General features: G+C 45.5%; 1 pseudogene; it reads left to right on the plus strand.

Annotated features, from left to right (window-relative positions):
* The first annotated feature begins 16,997 nt into the window (after nt 1-16,997).
* Nucleotides 16,998-17,125, plus strand: LOC131905412 (small nucleolar RNA SNORA70; annotated as a pseudogene).
* Nucleotides 17,126-19,901: the final 2,776 nt, after the last annotated feature.

The raw sequence follows: 19,901 nt of genomic DNA on the forward strand, positions 1-19,901 counted from the left end.
CAGTTCCTGCCTCCAGGTCCCTGAGTTCACTAAATGGTGGACTGTGACCTGGAAACGAAAATAAATCATTTCCTTCTCCAGTTGCTTTTGGTCATGGGGTTCATGGTTGTAGAATAATCCTTTTGTACATGTGAAGATGTGTCACTCAGATTGGGTTAATAAAAAGCTAAATGGCCAGTAGCTAGGTAGGGTTTTCCGGGCAGAGAGGATGCTGGGAAGAAGGAGGGCAGAGATGTCATGAGACGCAGAGCAAGCAGGATGGGCACTACAGAGATGAGATAATAAACCATGTGGCAGAATGTAAAGTAATAGAAATGGGTTAATTTCAGTTATAAAAACTAGTTAGAAATAAGCCTAAGCTATTGGCCGGGCTTTCATAATTAATGATAAATCACCATGCCATTATTGGGGAGCTGACTGTCCTGATAAAAAATCCACCTACAGTCCATCACAACAGAAAACAAACAGTTTGAAGGCTGCCTATGTGTGAGGTAGTGAAGGAGAGTCAGAAAAAGAAAAAGCAAAAAAAAAAAAAAAAAAAAAAAAAAAAGATGGGCTTTAGTCTGAAGAGAGAAACAGGTGAAAAACTTCACTGATCCCTAGAGAAAGTGACGTGATACTAAGCAGGAGCAGCACCCAGAAGCATCCCGGGATGATGCTATGGATGGGTTTCCATGAAGGTGAGCCAGATTCTAGCCAGCCAACCCCACCCAGAACAAACCCTCAGCCCTCCTAAGCCTCCAATCCAGCAGCAGGTTCTGGAGAGGCTGAGTCCTACTGCACACAACTCAGCCGAGGACAGAATCCCATCTGTCATTCTGTGTGGCTCAGGGCACTGGCCAGGTGCTGGCTTTTCTGTGAATGTTGAGAATCGGAACTCGTCCTCATGTTTATTACCCACTGAGACATTTCCCTAGCATGCCTTTTTACTTTTTATTTTGAAGTAGGGTCTCACTAAGTTGCCCAGGCTGCCTTGAATCTGTGACTCTCTTGTTTTAGCCTTCTGAATAGCTGAGATGATGTCAACTATGACGATAATGATGATGACGGACCTGAACTGTCAGTTCCAATCAATCTCTCTCTCTCTCTCTCTGTCTCCCTCTCTCTTTCTTTTCTTCCTTCCTTCTCTGTTTTTTGTTTTTGTTTTTGTTTTGTTTTGAGGCAGATTCTCTTTATGAAGCCCTGGCTGTCATGGAACTCACTATGTAGACCAGCAGGCTGTCTTCAAACTCACAGAGATCCACCTGCCTCTGCCTCCTGAATGCTGGGTTTAAAGGCATGCGTCATGATGCCCTGTTTGTTGTTGTTATTGTGGTGGTGTTTGTTTTTGTTGTTTTTGTTTTGTTTTTAGACAAAGGCTCATAATATAGCCCAGGCTAGCCTTAAAAACGTGATTCTCCTGTCTCAGGCTCTAGAGTCCTGGAATTTCAAGTGTGTGCCACTACACCTGGCTCTATTTTTAATTTTTTTGGCATCTGCCATATTGATTTCAGCAATGACAGTCCTAATTCACATTTCTGCCAACTGTCTCTAAGGGTTCCCTGGTCCCTTCACACCCCTCTTCCTCATTAAGGCCATTCTGAGTAGGATGAGTGCAATCTCAAGGTTTGGAGCTGCCTTTTCCTGATGGCAAAGAATGCTGAGCATTTCTTTATGTATGTGCTGATCGTTGTGAAGTGTCTGCTCAACTCTTTTGCCTTTTCTTTGCCTAAGTCATTTGTCCCTATGAGTTTTTTACATACGCAGGTCCCCTGTCAGATGAATAGCTGACAAAGGATAGGTTACTTCTGAGTCACCTAGCTTTGCCCTCTGGGCCAGGTTTCTTATTTGTTTTTTGAAGCATGGTGTAGTGTAGCCTAGGCTGGCCTCCAAAAACAAACAAACAAACAAACAAACAAACAAAACCTCTCTGTAGCCGTGGAAGGCCTTCAATGCCTGATCTTCCTTCCTGTTGTGTGCTGGGATACAGTCACGGGACACCTTGCGGTTTCCTGGTCCTGGTGATCAAATCCGGGACCTCTACATGCTGGGCAAGCATTCTACCCACTGAGCAGCACTCCTGGACCAGTTTCCTAAGCTACAAAATGGTAACAAAGACAGTGCTTTCTTCACAGAACTGTCATGCAGGAGCCAAGCGTGGCAATGCACTTAGGAGGCCAAAGCCGGCAGATTGTGAGTTCCAGACCAGCCTGGACCGTACAGTGAGGCAAGAAGAGAGGCAGGGATGTGTGAAACAGTGACCCTCCCTGGAGACTCAGAGAAGCCAAAGCCCAACTGTTCGCTTTAAGACCTCTCAAAGTTGAGCCTCAGTCTTGCACAGCAGGCATACTGAGTGCAGGGAACATTTGTAAAGCCTGAAACATGGCCCTTCCTCCCTTTTGTGAATAATCAGGAGGGTGCAATCTTACATATCATCTAGGACCAGTTTTTCCCTCCGTCCCTTATGTTTGTCTTTTTTTCTCAACAAAACCCTGCATGCGTTCATCTGTTTCACATCCTGTTTATTTTAAAGCCTATCAGACTCTGACCACGCTTGGCTGTGAGTAAACTTCTAATTTGGGTGGAGCAGGCAGGCAAGCTTAGCAGAGTTGGAGTTTAAGGTTATTCTCAACTACATGTTGACTTTGAAGCTAGCCTGGGGCACAGTGATCCTGTCTGAAAGAGGAAAAGAGGCGAGCCAGTGGAATGGCACTTGTCACACAGGTCTGGTGACCTGAATTTAATCTCCTGAACTCCCATAGAGGTGGAAGGAAAGAAATGACTCCACAAAGCCGCTGTGGCATGTGTCCCTTCCCCCTGTCCCCCCCCACATCTTACACACACACACACACAGGGGAATGAAATTTAATTTTTTAAGCTGAAAAAAAGAAAAGAGGAGGAGGCAAAGAAAGGAGGGGAAAGGGGTGGGGAAGAGAGAGAGGAAAAACATAGTGAGATCCAGGGAGAATGAAACTAGAAGTCTCAGACTGTAAACGTATCCTTGGTAGGGCCTAAGTGCACTCATCAGACCTAGGATTTGGAATCAGACAAACATAGATGACGATCTACGCAATCTTAGGCACTTGTGACTTTAGCCCTCAACTACAAAATAGGACCAACATCTCTGAACATAGTCCAGAAGCTAAATAAGTAATATATGTGAAATGCCTGGGCTAATAAATACTCTCTGTCATAATGGCCGTGTGTGTGGCAGCAGGGCACAGGAAGCGGGGATGGGATCCACAAGGAGCAGCAGTAGTGTCCATAATCACCAGTGGCGCTCAGCTCCATCTGTGGGTTATTTGTTTCCTTTCTAGAGTTCAACAAAGTTCTCACTCAAACCATGGGACCATGAGCCAGTGAAGTAGTGTGACTGCCAGAAACAGTCCCAGCATCACACCAAGAGCACGGGGAATGTGCCAACAAGCCAAGGCGTGCTGGTGGACCAGCCAGGATGGGACAGCAGGTAGGAAGATGCCTAGTGAGGAATGCATCTCCAGGAACAGGAGAAACGCTTGTTTCTCTCGTCCGTAAGAAATGACTATCTGAAGTAAAGGCTGTTTCAGTTTCTCCTGCTGAGCCCAGGCAGTAAAAACTCACACCCGTACTTACCTGGGCATAAATTCCAGTTCAATACAAAGAACTTCCCAATAATGTGGCAACCAAGTGACGCTGCAGCTGTCTACTCATGGGATGGACTATCAGTGGGACAGGCTGTCTAGTTGAAAGAGGATTGAGGCCCAGAATCTGGCATGGCTTTCCAAGCCTCTCACAACTCTGAACTGCTTTTTTTTTTTTTTTCTGGTTTTTCGAGACAGGATTTCTTTGTGTAGCTTTGCACCTTTCCTGAAACTCACTCTGTAGCCAAGGCTGGCCTCGAACTCACAGAGATCTGCCTGCTTCTGCCTCCCGAGTGCTGGGATTAAAGCGTGCGCCACCACCGCCCACAACTTTGAACTTCTATTTTGAGAGAGACTATGGGCCAGGCTGGTGGCTTACACCTGGAATCCCAGCACTTGGGACACTGAGACAGAAGAACACATATTCAAGGCCATCCTGGTCTACATGGTAAGACCTTGTCAGAGACACAGAGAGATAGAGATGAAATATAGATAGATGAGTAGATAAATAGATAATAGATAGATAGATGATAGATAGACAGATATAGTAGATAGATGATATAGACAATAGATAGAGAAGATAGATAGATGATAGATAATAGATAGATGATAGGTAGATAGACAGACAGACAGACAGACAGACAGACAGATAGATAGATAGATAGATAGATAGACAGATAGATAAGAGCACATGGGCTCAGATGGAAGCAGTTTCGTGTTAGCAAGCCGTTTATGTGGATCTTCCCTAGATGGGTTGAGCAGCATAGGGTACACATAGTGGCATCTTATTTAATACTGGTTCTGTCACTACTATAGATGAGATGATGAATATACTTGTATTTACCTACTCTATTTACTCTAAGGAGGGTTCCTGAAGTACCATGTTAATCTCTCTTTGTGTTAAATTATTTTTATTCCAATAATACAGTGGGGGCAGAAAACTACTATCACCACTAACATTCTAAAAACTGACTCTGAAGTTAAGAATAACTACTCCTGCGTTTGAGCACATTGTTCAATACAAATCCCAGTTCCCTTATTGATAAATAGAGGCGATAGATGTTTATTTAGCCTCCATATTTGCCTGTATGTGCTATTCATTCAGCAAACACTTGAACACCTGTTCTAACATCGGGCTCCAGGCTGGCAAGAGGGCTTAGCAAGTGAAGGTCATTGCTGCTAAGCCTGCTGACCCCAGTCCAATGCCCAAGACCCACGTGGGGGACGGAGAAAACTGATTCCTGCAGGTTGACCTCTGACCTCCACATCACAACCACCCCCCTACACACACAGCAAAGAGAGAGAGAGAGAGAGAGAGAGAGAGAGAGAGAGAGAGAGAGAGAGAGAGAGAGAGAAAATAAAATATATACATAGTAGGATACCAGGCTTGCCTCTATTTGCTTGGGACATGCATTATCAAAGGAAAAACACAAAGCTCCCCTTCTAGGGAAAAATGATGCAGCTGACATTGGAAGTAAGTTGAAGCACACGAACATACTATATGAAAGCGAGAGCCTAAGTTGGGGGAGCTTTCTACGGAAGGCCAATGCGGACAGTGCAGGTAAAAGCCCAGGCAGGTTCAGCAGACGGGCTTCAGTGGATGCTAATATTGCCACAGTGCTTTCGGGGCTTGCAGGGCCCGTGGGTAAATGACCACCCCATTTCCAAACTAAGTGGGTGATGCACATTCCAAGCCAAAACCCAAAAGGGAATGGATGTGATACTGTTTTCGGGTGGCTGAGAATGCACTGGCTTTGGAGTTCTGGCATTCCCTCCCCTGTTGATAAAAATGGGCCGTAATTTGAAAATTCAAAATTCCAAGGTTTGAACTGAGTTACATCAGGTTAGTGACATACTTATTTAAGTGTGGCTTTTGTGACATCTGGTCATGATCTATGTAGCTGGGCACTGTGGCACATGCCTTTAGTCCCTGCTTCTCAGGAGGCTGAGGCCACAGGATGGTTTGAGGTCAGCAGCTCAGGGCTAGCCTGGTAACACAGTGAGACTTTAGGGATGCGGTCCAGGGACAGAGCTGCCTAGTGTTCTTAAAGCTCTGGATACAATCCCTAGGTCTGAACACACACACACACACACACACACACACACACACGTAGATATACACAGATAAATACAGATAAAATATACCAGACACAGCACATTATGCTAGCTTTCATTATTACTACAACCCAAACAAACACATCTGAAGTTGAATCTGAAAATAATTTTTGCCTATTTTCAGCCTACTCAGGATGAAAAATAAGGCAGTATTTCACAGTTGGGTACATTCCACAATCATGTGCTTGCTACTAGGAGTTGGGCTAAGGTCACTTTTTATGAGAACGAACCAGGAAAACATAAGGAAGTATTTGGCTAACTAAACGCTCCAGCCAGTGCTCAGCCTTGCTAACTGGCTGAGGCCTTCAGAATTCCAAAGGATGCAAACAAAGGCACATGGGTTGGCAGAGCTGAGGATTTTGCCAGAAGGCATGAGGAAAGGATTTGCTCTGTGAACCTAGCCTGGCAAAGCTCTCCAGTCAGTCACCGGCATCTGGGCAGCGCCTCTCCTCAGCTCTTTGCCATTCTGAGGCCTAGGACCTGGGTATTTTTAATGTGTTCTCTACGGGACTCTTTCCTGTGTGGGCAGCTTCACAGCCAGCTCAGCACACTGCCAGGAGCAGAGCAGACATTTACATTGCCTTTTGCAACTCCTAGGTAAACAGAAGCCTTGGGGTGGTCACTGGTGTTGGTGCCTTGTCTACTAGCCATCTCCAGAATAAGGGAGTCATGTTTAGAATTGAGGGCTCCCAACTGACACAGTGTCTCCTTTTCTGCCTTGGGGGTAGGGGGTGGGGGAAGGCTTGTTGTGTTGAATAATCAGCCACTTTTGGCAGCATCTGTGACCACCTTACATTTCAAAAGGACTATGGGGGAGTCAAGGAGAAAACTTCCCTTTGCTGGGTCTAAAAGTGTCCACGCTGCTGTATTCCTTATACATGTGTAGTAAAGGAAAAGCATGGGGTGTTTGTTTGGCTTGCTTTTTCTAGACAGGGTTTCTCTGTGTAGCCCCTGGCTGTCCTGGATCTCACTCTGCAGACCAAGCTGGCCTCAAACTCACAGAGATCCACCTGCTCCTGCCTCCCGAGTGCTGGGATTAAAGACATGCACCACCACTGCCTGGCTCGTCCTCCTTTTAAGAGCCAGGATTTTACTAATGTAGCCCAGACTTGTTTCAGACTCCCAATTCTGCCTCAGCCTCCTTAGTGCTGTGTACAAGCATAAGCCATCAATGTTTCCATCATTAGGTTTAACTGACATAAAATTCTAACCCCGCCCCCCTCTTTTTTTGAGACAGTCTGGCCTTGAACTCACCAAGATCCACCTCCCTCTGCCTCCCCAGTGCTTGGGACTAATGCCATGTATCACCACATGTAGCTTCTAACAATGCTTAAACGTGTTCCTTGATGATGGCTACCCTTCATCTAGGCTGCTAGATCCTGGAGCACTAGGCCCAGGGACCATTTCCTCAAAACAATACACAAAGCTAACTTGCCCCCTGCTAAATAAAATTGTACATAGGACCCACTGATTGTCACATAGAAATCGATCACCAAATACCAGATGCTACTAATTCTACTCTTTCAAGGGTGATAAAAATAGGTTAACTGGGAGACTCGTGGAATATTCCTTTACACCGTGTGAAGATATGTCACTGATTGGTTTAATAAAAAGCCAATACCTGGGCAAGACTTTGGGGGCAGAGAGAATACTGGGAAGAAGAAAGGTGGAGTCGCCAGCCATACAGAGTTGAAGCAGCATGGGGAGCACAGAGCAAAGGTAACTGAGCCACATAAAGAACGCAGATTGAAAGATACGGGTTAATTTAAGTTATAAGAACTAGTTAGTGCTGTGGAATAATCCTTCCGTACATTGTGAAAATGCGTTGCTCACATCGTTAATAAAAAGCTGATTGGCCAATAGCTAGGCAGGATTTGGGGGGCAGAGAGAATGCTGGGAAGAAGGGCTGAGTCTGAGGAGTCAAAAGCCAGACTCAAAAGAAGCAACATGGGAAGTTCATAGATGAGGTAAACGAGCCTTGGGGCAGCACATAGATGAATAGAAATGGGTTAAATTACAAAAGCTAGCTAAAAACAAGCTTAAGCTATCAGCCAGGCATTTATAATTAATATTAAGTCTCTGAATGGTTATTTGGGAGCAACTGCTGGGACACAGAGAAACTCTGCCTACAAGTTAGGAACAAGCGTAAGCTATCGGCCAAGATTTTGTAATTAATATGTCTCTATGTCATGATTTGAGAGCTGCTGGAGAGACAGAAAAATCTGCCTACAGAGCCTGAGGCCCAGGTTCTGACCCTACTGTGCTCCTGATGACCTGAACAACTGGCTTCAGTCCCTTGATGCACAGAATGAGATGATCTGCTGAAGCCTAGTATCTAGATCAATACCAACAGCTTGACTGGAAGCCAACTGCAGAGGACACCTGTGTCCCACCATGCAAATCCCCAGCACATACACAAGCAGACCAGTGCATTTCCCAAAGCATGCTGTGCATTCTGATGACTTATTTTTTTTTTAAAGACAGGGACTCATGTAGCCCAGGTTGACTTTGAACTCACTTTGTAGCAGAAGTGACCCTGAATTTCTCATCTTCCTCCCTCTTTCTCTCAGGTGTTAGGATTACAGGCCTTGTTTTATATGGTGCTGGGGACTGAGCACATCCTTTGTACAGGCTAAGCAAGCACTCTGCCAAGTGAGCTACATTTAAAAAAAAAGCAATATGTTGGCCAAGAGACATTTAAATGAGTCAAACCCACAATCTGAGAAACACTGTAGCGAATGATGTCTAAGGTTCACATCATTGGCAGGATATAGATGGGACTAAGAACCGGAGGTCTCTGCCAGCCATTTCTACATGGACTTTGGGCAGAACTGATGTTAAAGCAGAAGCATCTGGATGCACAGCTGGGGGCTAGGCTGATGGCTTAGTTGGTAAAGTACTTGTCTGGCAAACACATGGACCTGTGTTTGAGGCCTAGAATCCACATTCAAAAATGAAACCGGGTACAGTAGTGTGTGCCAGCACTGGGGAAGAGGAGAAGTAAGGCAAGAGGAGAGGTACATGGGCATCCCTGAGGTTCACTGGCCCAGACAGCCTAGCCTACTTGATGAGCTCCAGGTTAAAAGAAAAAGAAAAAGAATAAAGAAAGGAAGGAAAGAAGGAAGAAAGAAAGAGAGAGAGAAAGGAGGCAAGCTGATGAAATGACTCAGCAGGTAAAGGCACTTGCCAGGCCACCAGGCCTGATGACCAGAGTTTAATCTCTGGGACTCGCATGGTGAAAGGAGCAGGCTACCTGCAAGCTGTCTTCTAACTCCCACATACAGCATGAATGTAACATTCATGACTACACAGGTAGGTAGATAGATAGATAGATAGAGATAGAGAGATAGAGAGACAGAGAGATATGGATGGATGGATGGATGGATGGATGGATGCTTGGTGGTACCTGAGGAAAAAAATATTCAAGACTATCCTCTGGTCCCCACAACCAAATGCACCTGCAAACACACATATAAATAAAGTGTTACCCTGTTAAGGCAGATGGGTCTTTATTATGATATTCTGTGAGTCCATCTGTGGTGGTTTGAAGGAGAAATGTCCCTCACAGGCTCCGGCACTTGAACACTTAGTCTTCAGTATCAACTGAAGGGGAGGGAGGTCTAGAAGGTGCAGCCTTGCTGGGGACAGGCTTTGAGGTTTCAAAACCTCAGGTCACTCTGAATGTCTCTCTGCCTCTCTCGTTTCATGATTACAGTTGAGGGTGTAAGTTCTCAGCTTCTTTTGTCTGCCATCGTACCTGCCACCTACTGCCATGTCCCCATTGTTGTGGACTGTAACCCTCTGGAACAGTGAGCCAAAATTAAACTTCTGTAAGTTGCCTTGGTCATGGTGTTTTATCACAGCAACAGAAAAGTAACTAATACACCACTGCTCACAGAGAACAATGGTGCAGGTGTGGGGTCCTTGCACTCTCCCTCCAGGATGACAGCCTGCGTGCTCAGCAGATCCCTGTGCACACTCATTCAAGTCTCCTCTGGACCAGTGTGCCCACTGGATTCTACTGTCTTGCTAAGTTGCTGTTTTATTTTTTGTTTTCTAAGTTTTTATATTTATGTATTTATTTTGTGTGTCTTTGCACGTGCATGCACACATGGGCCACATTACACACGTGGAAGGCAGAGGACAGTCTGTGGGAGTCCATTTTCTCCTTCAATCATTTGGGTTCTGGGTACTGAACTCAGGTCATCAGGCTTAGCAGCAAGCACATTTAACCACCGAGGCACCTTGCTGGCCCACAGATTTGGCATTGGTTGCATGGAGAAGAGGAGGATGGGTGATGGAATTCCACAGTGCCTGGAAATCCCAGGGCTGCACTACTTACTGCTTTCCAGCGCAGAGCCGCGGGTGAGGGGACTTCTTCCAGGAAGAAAGGCTGGCATGCAAGCCTCTATCTGAAGGAATACTGTGTCTTTTTTCCTCTCAATGAATAAATCTGTCTAGAGTGTCACTCAGGGAATAAAACATCAGCCTATTTTCAACGGCTTCTACTCTTCCACCCCACCAAAGGGAGTGTCTCTCTCATTCCCATTTCTTGCCCTCTCTCCTCCTTGCTTCCCACACCCTGGATGACAAGCAGCCTTTTTAGGACAGTGGCTCCCCAATTTTCAGATGGCAATCTCCAAACTGAATGCTCTCTGAGAGCAGTTAGTTCTCCCAGGGAGAGACATGGGCAACTGGGGAGCTGCCTCTGCTGGGATCACATCTTTTGACACATGTGTGGGAAAACGCTGGCTTGGGGCTGGAGCCACTCTTGGGCCCTGGGAAGTGGGCATGGAAAACACCTTCTTAGCTCTTCTCACCCTTTCTCAGAAAACAGGAAAGATGTCACTCAAGCCTCCCAGGGCTTCGAGTTATGCAGCTCTGTGCCTGCTGCTGTGACCTCTGGCAGGGGTCATGATTTCTGCCCTCACAGAACTCACTCTAGAGAGATGCCATAAGCACATCAAGATCAGGGTCATGAGATAAGACTGAAGTTTGCTTTTGTTTTTGTTCTCTCTCTCTCTCTCTCTCTCTCTCTCTCTCTCTCTCTCTCTCTCTCTCTCTCTGTGTGTGTGTGTGTGTGTGTGTGTGTGTGTGTGTGTGTGTAGGGTGGGGGGACTAGTTGAGGGTTGGAGGAAGCAGGAGAAATGAAAAGGAGAGAGGGAAGGAGAAGATGAGTAAAGTGGATGGTGTGGGTGTCCCGGGCAGAAGGAAATGTCCTTGTAGACAAAGGGTCTTCTCTGGAAAAAGGACAGAGCAGTTGACTGGGTACAAGAGATGGGACATGCCTTCAGGTAACACCTGTAATCAAAGCCTGTCTCAAAATAAAGTTAAATGTAGCTCAGTGGGAGAGTCGTTGTCTAATAGGGAAGAGGACATGGACTCAATTGTTGGTACTCTAAGGGAGGGAAGGGTATGGAATGTCAAGGCCAAATTATCATTTAAAAAAAAATGTGTGGTAGTGCATAGCTTTAATCCCAGTACTTGGAGGCAGAGGCAGGTGGATCTCAATGAGTTCAAGGCCAACCTGGTCTACTTAGCAAGTTTCAGGCAAGCTAGGATTATATAGTAAATAAATAAATACGTAACATTGAGATGGCCCAGCTGGTAAAGGTGCTTGCTGCCGAAGCCTGACAATCTGGAACCCGTGTAAACGTGGAAGGAAAGAAGAAACTGCACAAAGCTGTTCTGTGACCTCCATGGGTGCCATGGCAAATGCAGCTAACCCTGTCTTTCCCCCCTCCCCCGCCCCCCCTTTGCCCTGGCCCCGACAGGGTTTTTTTGTGTAGCCCTGGCTGTCCTGGAATTCACTCTGTAGACGAGGCTGGCCTTGAACTCACAAAGATCTGCCTGCCTCCTGCCTCCCGAGTGCTGGGATTAAAGATGTGTGCCACTGCTGCCCAATTACGGAAAAACATTTAAAGCACCTTGGGCAGGGGATGTAGCTCTGTTGCATAATATTTGATGGCACTGTGCCCGACTGTTAATAAAATCAACCTTGGATGGGGGGGGGGGTGAAGCCAGCAACTAGTTGACAGGAATTAGCCATAGAGAGTACAGAGAAACCAGGAAGATGGGTAAAGAGACTCACAGGAAGGAGTAGGGAAGGACTTGGGAGTTTGGGGGTCTTGTTGGTTTGGGATGGCTGGAGAGATGCTCTCTTGCTCCGTCTCCAGCCAAAAGGGAAGGTCAGCTGGTTGTTTCTTGGCCTCTCTCAGTCAGTCACCCCAACATCTGACTCCGGAATCTTTATTGGTAAGTAGAATGATAGAGACTTAGTTAAAACTACATTTGGCGGCAGCAACAGAGCCAGTGGGACCGGAAGTCCAACCAGGCCATGGCCTGAGCAGCGAGCACGCTGACTGTGGGCCATGGGGCTGCAGATGGTAGTTAAAATATCGGTAAATTCAGGTGCAGTCTCTAAACCGACAGAGAAACAGCACAGCTCAGGGGCAGGTACTTGCCTAGCATGCTCAAAGGTACATTGTCTAGCATGCCGAGTTTAATCCCCAGCACAGCAGAAACTGGGGTGGTAGCAAACCCCTGTAAGCCTTGAACTGAAGAGAGGCGGCCTTGGCAAGAGGGTCATTTTTAGCCACCATGTAAGTTCAAGGCCAGTCTGGGAGTAGATGGAAGGAGAGAGTGTGTGTGGTGGAAAGTTTCACAGTGATTTTACACATGCCCGATCTAGTTGTTTCAAAATTTCACCCATTATAATATCCCAAAGCCAAGGAGAGGCCAGCAATACTGCTTGCCGGGTAAAGGCGCATGTTTTGCAAGCTTGGCACACTGGGTTCTGTCCCTGCACCTCACGTAAAGGTGAAAGGTTGTCCTTTGACCTCGACCTTGTGGCTGTCCCGTGTAAACACACTGTGCAACAACTTTTAAAGCAATGCTACATTAACTTCTATAACTTACGTTTGTGTGTCTGCGCATGTACATGCATGCCTGCATGGTGGGTGTGCGTTTGTATTTTCCACATTCATACCTCTGTTCTTCCACTTCTTAGCAGTATGACTTGGGGACTCTGAGTATCTTCAGGTGCTCCATTGTGAAAACTCTTCTGCTCTTCAAGGGTGAAATGGGGTGACTTATTGCACAGCTGCTAAACAAATGTTGACTCACTTTAACCAAATAATACCGTCAATTAGAAAAAGGGCTAGGCAGTGGTTTCTGCCAGTAATTCCAGCACTTGGAAGGAGGATTTCCATGAGTTTGATGCCAGCCTGGACTATACACTTTAACTCTTTTTAAAAACAAATTAATAAATAAGTAAATAAATAAGGAAAGGCGTTTCCTTTTTTAACTGCTTGCTTCACGGAAACACACGCACACACACATTACACAAGGGACTGATGAAAATACATCAAAGTGGCAAATTTTATACTAGAAAAATGAGATTAGAGTAAGTTTGAGACTTGACAGGTGGCCTCCCTCCACCCCCCTCGTGCTGAGAATGAAACTCAGGGCCACAGGCATGCTGGGCAGGTGCTCTACCTGAACCACAACACTCAGCCTCGGCTCTAGCGTTTTCCTCACAGACATGAGACAATGGTAAGTGGGGAAGCCTCGTGTCTAGACAAAATACAGTCCACTGTTAAACTTCGTTGTTAAAAATCCACTGATGCCCTGCACAAAAATGGCTCTCTAGTCTACCTTTCTAGCAATCAGCCCATAGTAACAGTTAAATCTGGGACCTTCTGCCTTCCTAGAGGGCCTATAGCACTGTATTAAAGCTGATGTCTTAAAACACATGGACAGCCATCAGACACGAAGCCTTGCTCCTCGTCCAATGCCCCCAGCCCTGCTGGAGGACCACAGAAGGGGTGGATGCCTGGCAACACCACTCGTGGGCAGTTCACGTACAGCTTCACAAACCTCAGTACCACTGGACAGCGGCCACTAATGGTCCCCAGGCTGTCTCAGGCTCAGGACACGCTCTTCAAAGTGAGAATACCAAAAAACCGTCTCCATCAACGGGAATCACAGAAATTCTGCCACTTCATTTCAAAGACAGTAGCAGAAAGCGGACATGGATTTTCTAACCACGTTAGAATTCGCCTTCTTCCCGCTTCTGAACATTATTCCATCTCCCAAGCTCATGGAAAATAAAAATATAGAAACAGTCCAAACACATAAAGATAATGCCCTTCACTCCATTTCAGTCAGATGAACTCTATCAGGTCACATTTTACATTACAGGCATGTATTCCAATCCAAACGAAACGGCGAATGCTCCAGGCATGCCTTCTCATCTGTGGCTCTCTTCTAGCAAGAATGTGTGTGAGTCATGTGCCGGACAGGGCAATAAAAAGACAAAGTGGACTTCCAGTCCAGTGAGCAGGAACTATGTCTGAAGAAGGAAATAACATAAGAAGGACTTTTCTCCTGCAGTCTATGTGCTCTTCTCTAGGGAGCTTTTCATTTTAGATCTGCAGAAACACGTCGAAGCTCCCATGGAGGTCTCACATGTTGCCTCCCAACCTTTCTGGCTGGAGCACCCGACAAGATACATTTGTTACAGTTAATGGACCAGTCCTGACATACACCCTTGCTTTTGTCCTTACTTTGCTCATATTTCCTATTTTTTTTCCTAGTGATTTTGGCTTTATCTCATCTAGAAGCTCAGCTAGATACACTGAATTTAGTCTTCATTTCTTCACAGGCAACTTTTGCTGGGACAGAAGTTTCCTTGGTTGTTGTTGGTGGTGGTGGTGATGGGGTGTGCGTGCGTGCGTGCGTGCGTGCGTGCATGTGTGCATGTGCGTGCATGTGAGTGTGTTTTATGTTTGGAGACCGAGTGTCACTCTGTAGACCAGACTAGCCTGGGACTCAGAAACCTGCCTGCCTCTGCCTCCCCAGTGCTGAGATTAAGGCTGTGTGCTACCGTGCCCGTGGAGTTCTGTTTTTGATAACCACTGCAGCTCTTGGTAGTACTGGTCAGATGTTTGGTACAATGTTGTGTTTGTTGGGACGTTCTCATGATTTTTTTTGCATTTTTAGAAGAGATCATAGAAGTGACGTGCCATTTCACCACACCCTAGTAAATGAATGCACATGTTCACTGTTGTCAACCTTGGGCACATGACTAAGGTCATACAAGTCATGTTTATCCACTGTGCTTGTCCCCTTGGCCATTCTTCACTCTTTGGAAAGAAGTCACTATCCACAGCCCCAAATTGACAATGTGGAATATGGTCCACCTCCTTGAGGGCAGGCTATCTACATAAATTATTTGGCATTTTTGAAAAAAAAAAAAAAGGGCTGGAGAGATGGCTCAGAGGTTAAGAGTACTGACTGCTCTTCCAGAGGTCCTGAGTTCAATTCCCAGCACCCACATGGTGGCTCACAATCATCTGTAATGAGATCTGGTGCCCTCTTCTGGCCTGCAGTCATATATGCTGTATACATAATAAATAAATCTTGAAAAAAAATTATTTGGCATTTCTCCAGAAGGAAACAATTTTTTAAAAATTGGCCATGTGTATTGGCTAACACCAGTAACCCCAGCACTAAAATAGGGGACTGCCTTGAATTTAAAGCCAGCCCTAGCTACAGTGAGAAACTCATTTAAAAACAAAACGAAAAAACAAAAAAGCAAAACAATCCAGGGTGGGCTAACCAACCCTGCAACTACCCAGGCCGAGAACTAGGGTTATGAGTTGGCCTACCCCAACACCCACCCCATCTATGATCTGCTGGAGCATATGAAGGGGCAAGTCCAAAGCTGCAGAATCTCCACGACACAGAGCAACAGGATATTCAAAAGAATCCCAGTGAGGGCCCAGTATTGACAGTGTAGCAGAAACCAGAGGCCTTGAACCAGACCAATTACTCTTTGCAATGAACACTTGCAAGTAAAGATATATGGATAAAAAGGGATTACTGTATGACTCAGTGTGGTTACACTACAGCTTCTGTGATGAAATTGATTTTCCTTTTTTTCTCTCTCTCTCTTATTTTATTTTGGGGGGAGGTTGCAAGGGCAGAGGGCAGATATGAAGGGATGGGGAAATGAATGGGCTCAAGATGCATGAGATGAGAGACACAAAGAATAAATAAAAAGAAAGTTAAAAAAAAAAGAAGCAGCAGACAAGGGCTGGGCATGTGGCTCAGCTGGTAGAGTGCCTGCCTACACACAAGGCCCTGGGCTTTATCCCCGGCACTGTATAAAATGGCATGGTGTTCCAGGCCTGTAATCCCAGGATTTGGAAGGTATATGTGATAGTTTGAATGCAATTGGCCCCCATAATCTCCTAGGGAGTGGCACTATTAGGCGTGGTTTTGTTTGCATCTATGGTCTTATTGAAAGAAATGTGTCACTGTGGGGCAGGCCTTGAGATCTCCTATGCTCAGGATACCGCTCAGTGTTTTAGTTGACTTCCTGTTGCCTGCAGGATGTAGGAATCTCAGCTACGTCTGCCTGCACTCTGCCCTGCTCCCCGTCATGATGATAATGGAGTGGACCTCTGAAACCGTAAGTGAGCCACCCCAATTAAACGTTTCCTTTATAAGAGTTGCCATGGCCTTGCCGGGCGGTGGTGGCGCACGCCTTTAATCCCAGCACTTGGGAGGCAGAGCCAGGCGGATCTCTGTGAGTTCGAGGCCAGCCTGGGCTACCAAGTGAGTTCCAGGAAAGGCGCAAAGCTACACAGAGAAACCCTGTCTCGAAAAACCAAAAAAAAAAAAAAAAAAAGAGTTGCCATGGTCATGGAGTCTCTTCACAGCAATAGAAACCCTAACTCAGACAATATAGAAGGATCATCATTAAAGGTCATCATCATCGAGCCTGGGCTACATGAGACTCTGTCTCAAAACCAAAACAAAACCTAAACAAAAATAACAACAGAAATCCCCAAAACATAAGTGGCTTGTTGTCTCAACAAGCAACTGATCCCAGAAATATAATCTAAGAATAATGTGTGTCACAATATAATTAGGTTGCTGTTACTCACAAGGGCTTACAATGTCCTAGGCACAGCAGAACGTTTGAAGTCTGTGTGGCATGAACAAGAATTAGCTGCCTGCTCCAACTCTATGATGGCTGTGGTAGAAGGCCCTGGGTAGGGCAGGGGTGGTCCAGTATCCCAACTGTGGATGATGTCTACAAATGAATACTTACTTGTGGCTTTTTGTTGTTTTATTTTTTTGAGACAGGGTTTCTCTGTGTAGGTTGTTCTGGAACTCGCTCTGTAGTCCATGCTGGCCTTGAACTCATAGAGATTCAACGGCCTCTGCCTCCCAAGTGCCGAGATTAAAGGCTTTTTTTTTTTTTAAGTGATTTTAGAGCCAACTAGGTTGACTAGCTTCCTCACTGGGTCTGGTATGCAAGGCTATAAGCAGCAGCTTCCTAGATAATGTATCCAGCCTGCTGCTTTTATCGGTTTCCCTATGGGATGCTGGAGATGGTTTTCTGGTGGATACAATGACCAGGATTTACACTGGCAGGTCACCCTGTCACTCTGCATCAAGCTGCAGATGAAGAAATTTGTAATGGATGCTTTGCAGCACCAAATTCAAGTTCCCTGGATGCCAGAGGAGCCACATCTCAAAGAACTGGGCCTTCACCGAGTTTAATGCAGATGCATTTGAAGACACAGTACCTGAGAAGTAGCTCATCCTCTACGGTAGTGGGGTCACACACATCCCTAACTGTGGTCTCCTGGACAAGTGGCAGGCCCTGTACTCCTGAGGTCTTCCCCTGTGCTGAGCCACACACCCTACCAAAGACATTCACTGACATAGCTCACATTTAGTCTTTTTTTTAAAAAAAAAGAAGACAATTTAGCCTTTTTTGCTCTTTCCAGTCTTATATTTTATTCTCCTTTTCAAAATTAACATTTTTTAAATAGGAAAGCCATTCTCGAATGACAGAGAGCAAGAAGAGAATGCCCCTTCAATGAACTGGTCATATCTGAGGTTTGTTAAAACTGAATTACCAAAACATTCAAATAAAACAATATGCTACTACCTCAGACATGGATGCTAAATGTTTATGTCTTAAGAAATAACATGCTACACTTCATTACTTAGGAGATGAATATAATTTAATTTCCCCATTAATTATTAAAGTAGATGATGTGGGTCTGGGTCAAACAAGCAAGGTTCAGAGGACAACTTTGTAGAGTTGGTTTTTCTTTCCACCTTTGCAAGGGTTCTGAGGACTGAACAAGGCTTGTCAAGCACCTTTACCCACTGGGCCATCTCGATGGCCCAAGGGATGGATGTAATTTTTATCTTTATTACTGTACCACAGAAGTCCAAGCCGGAGACCACCAGCAGAAGAGGCCGCCGTAAACAGACTTCTTGTACAGGGTCTTTCTCATTGTTTTAGTACTCCTGTTTTTCTATTTCACTAAACTAACGCCACCTTATGTCTGGAAACACACCCAAGGGGCTACAGATTTGAGAACTTTAATCACAAAAGGACATGGCAACTCATTTTAACTGCTTACTTGGAATAGTACTGCTGGTATCTCTGCAATGAAAATTGAGGCAGTATGCCATAGAGTCTTATTACTGGACATTCAACAGCATCATCGTCCTAAATGTTTTATTGTTGATATACATAAGATTTATCATTTTAGGTAGCCAGTCCTGTGGGTTGTTAAGTTCATGCACGTTGGGCAACCATCACCATCCACCTCCAGAATTGCATCCTCCTCCTCAAATGAAACTTTGTATGCCTAAAATACAAATTCCTCACTTCCTCCCTGCTCTAGACTCTGGTAACAATAACCTTTTCTAGGATCCTCAAATGGGCCACTCTGGAAACAGTAACCTTTTCTAGGATCCTCAAATGAGCCACTCTGGAAACAGTAACCTTTTCTAGGATCCTCAAATGGGCCAATCATACAGTACCTGTTCCAACAGTTGTGCCTGCCTTCACTTAGCATTGTACCTTCAAATAATGCCATGAATATGGAGATGCAAGGATCTCCCTCAGCCCCTTCTTTTCGCTTCCTTTGGACATGTACAGATATTTAATGAATACATCAACCAAATCTACATAACAGGCTGTGCATCCCAGAAGCTTCTTAACATCACTTCTCATGGAACTGGATTAAACTCTTCTGCCTTACACCTAAAAACTACTCAGGAGTGTCCTTCTTGTTGAGATAGGATCTTACTACGTAACTCTGGCTGGCCTGGCTGGCCTGGCACTGTGTAGACCAGGCTCACATAGACCAATCAGGCTTTGAACTCCTGGGTAATCCTCATGCTTCTGCCTCCCAAGAGATTACAGGTATACACCTCACCCAGCTTTTTGGAGACCCCCAAGTTTTCAAAGACCCTAGGCCTGGGAGGGCTTCTGGAGCCACTGCCTCAGTTCTGGCCCAGCTTGACTCCTGTCCAAATCACAGCCAATTTGTTGTGATAGTTTTGTAAACCTGACATTACCTAGAATCACCTGAGTGATAGCTTCTGGGCATGCTGAGGATAGCGGTAGTATTTTGACTGCATTAATTAAAGTGAAAGAGCCCACTGTGGCTGGCACCATTCCCTAGGCAGTGAATCCCGGATGGTATAACGGGAGGAAGCAAGCTGAGCACGAGTGTGCATACACTCATGGCTCTCTCCTTCTGACGACGAACAGAATGTGGCCAGCTGCTTCAAGCTCCTGAGGCCTTGACTTCCCTGCTATGATGGGACTATAATCTAGAACTGCTGTTTAAAATAAACCCTTTCTGGGGGCTGAGGAGATGGTTCAGTGGCGAAGACCACTGGCTCCTCTCCCAAAGGACCCGGGTTCAATTCCCTGCACCCAGATGGTAGCTCATAGCTGTCTGTAACTCCAGTTCTAGAGGATATGGCACCATCTCACAGACATACATGCAAAATACCAATGCGCATAAAAATAAATGGCTTTTTATTAAATACATCTTTAATAAAATGAAACAACCCCTTTCTCCTTGAATTTGCTTTTGTCAGGGTATTTTATTATATCAACGGCAAAGGAACAAGTCAACTGCAACTTCCCATGCGCAGGAATGTGGCTCCTGAGGTCAAGCTTGGGCAAGTAAAAAACCTGATGAATTTCTGTAAAACCAGTACGAGGGAAAACAGGAAGGTCAGGGAGGTGCTGAAACCCACACGAGAGCCAAGGACTACAAAAGCAGTCCTTCCTCAAGCCTTTTTTCCACCTGCTACAACGCTGACATTTACGACTGTTTCAAATTACTGGAA

Source organism: Peromyscus eremicus, chromosome 2, assembly GCF_949786415.1.
Source record: "Peromyscus eremicus chromosome 2, PerEre_H2_v1, whole genome shotgun sequence".
Classification (NCBI taxonomy): domain Eukaryota; kingdom Metazoa; phylum Chordata; class Mammalia; order Rodentia; family Cricetidae; genus Peromyscus; species Peromyscus eremicus.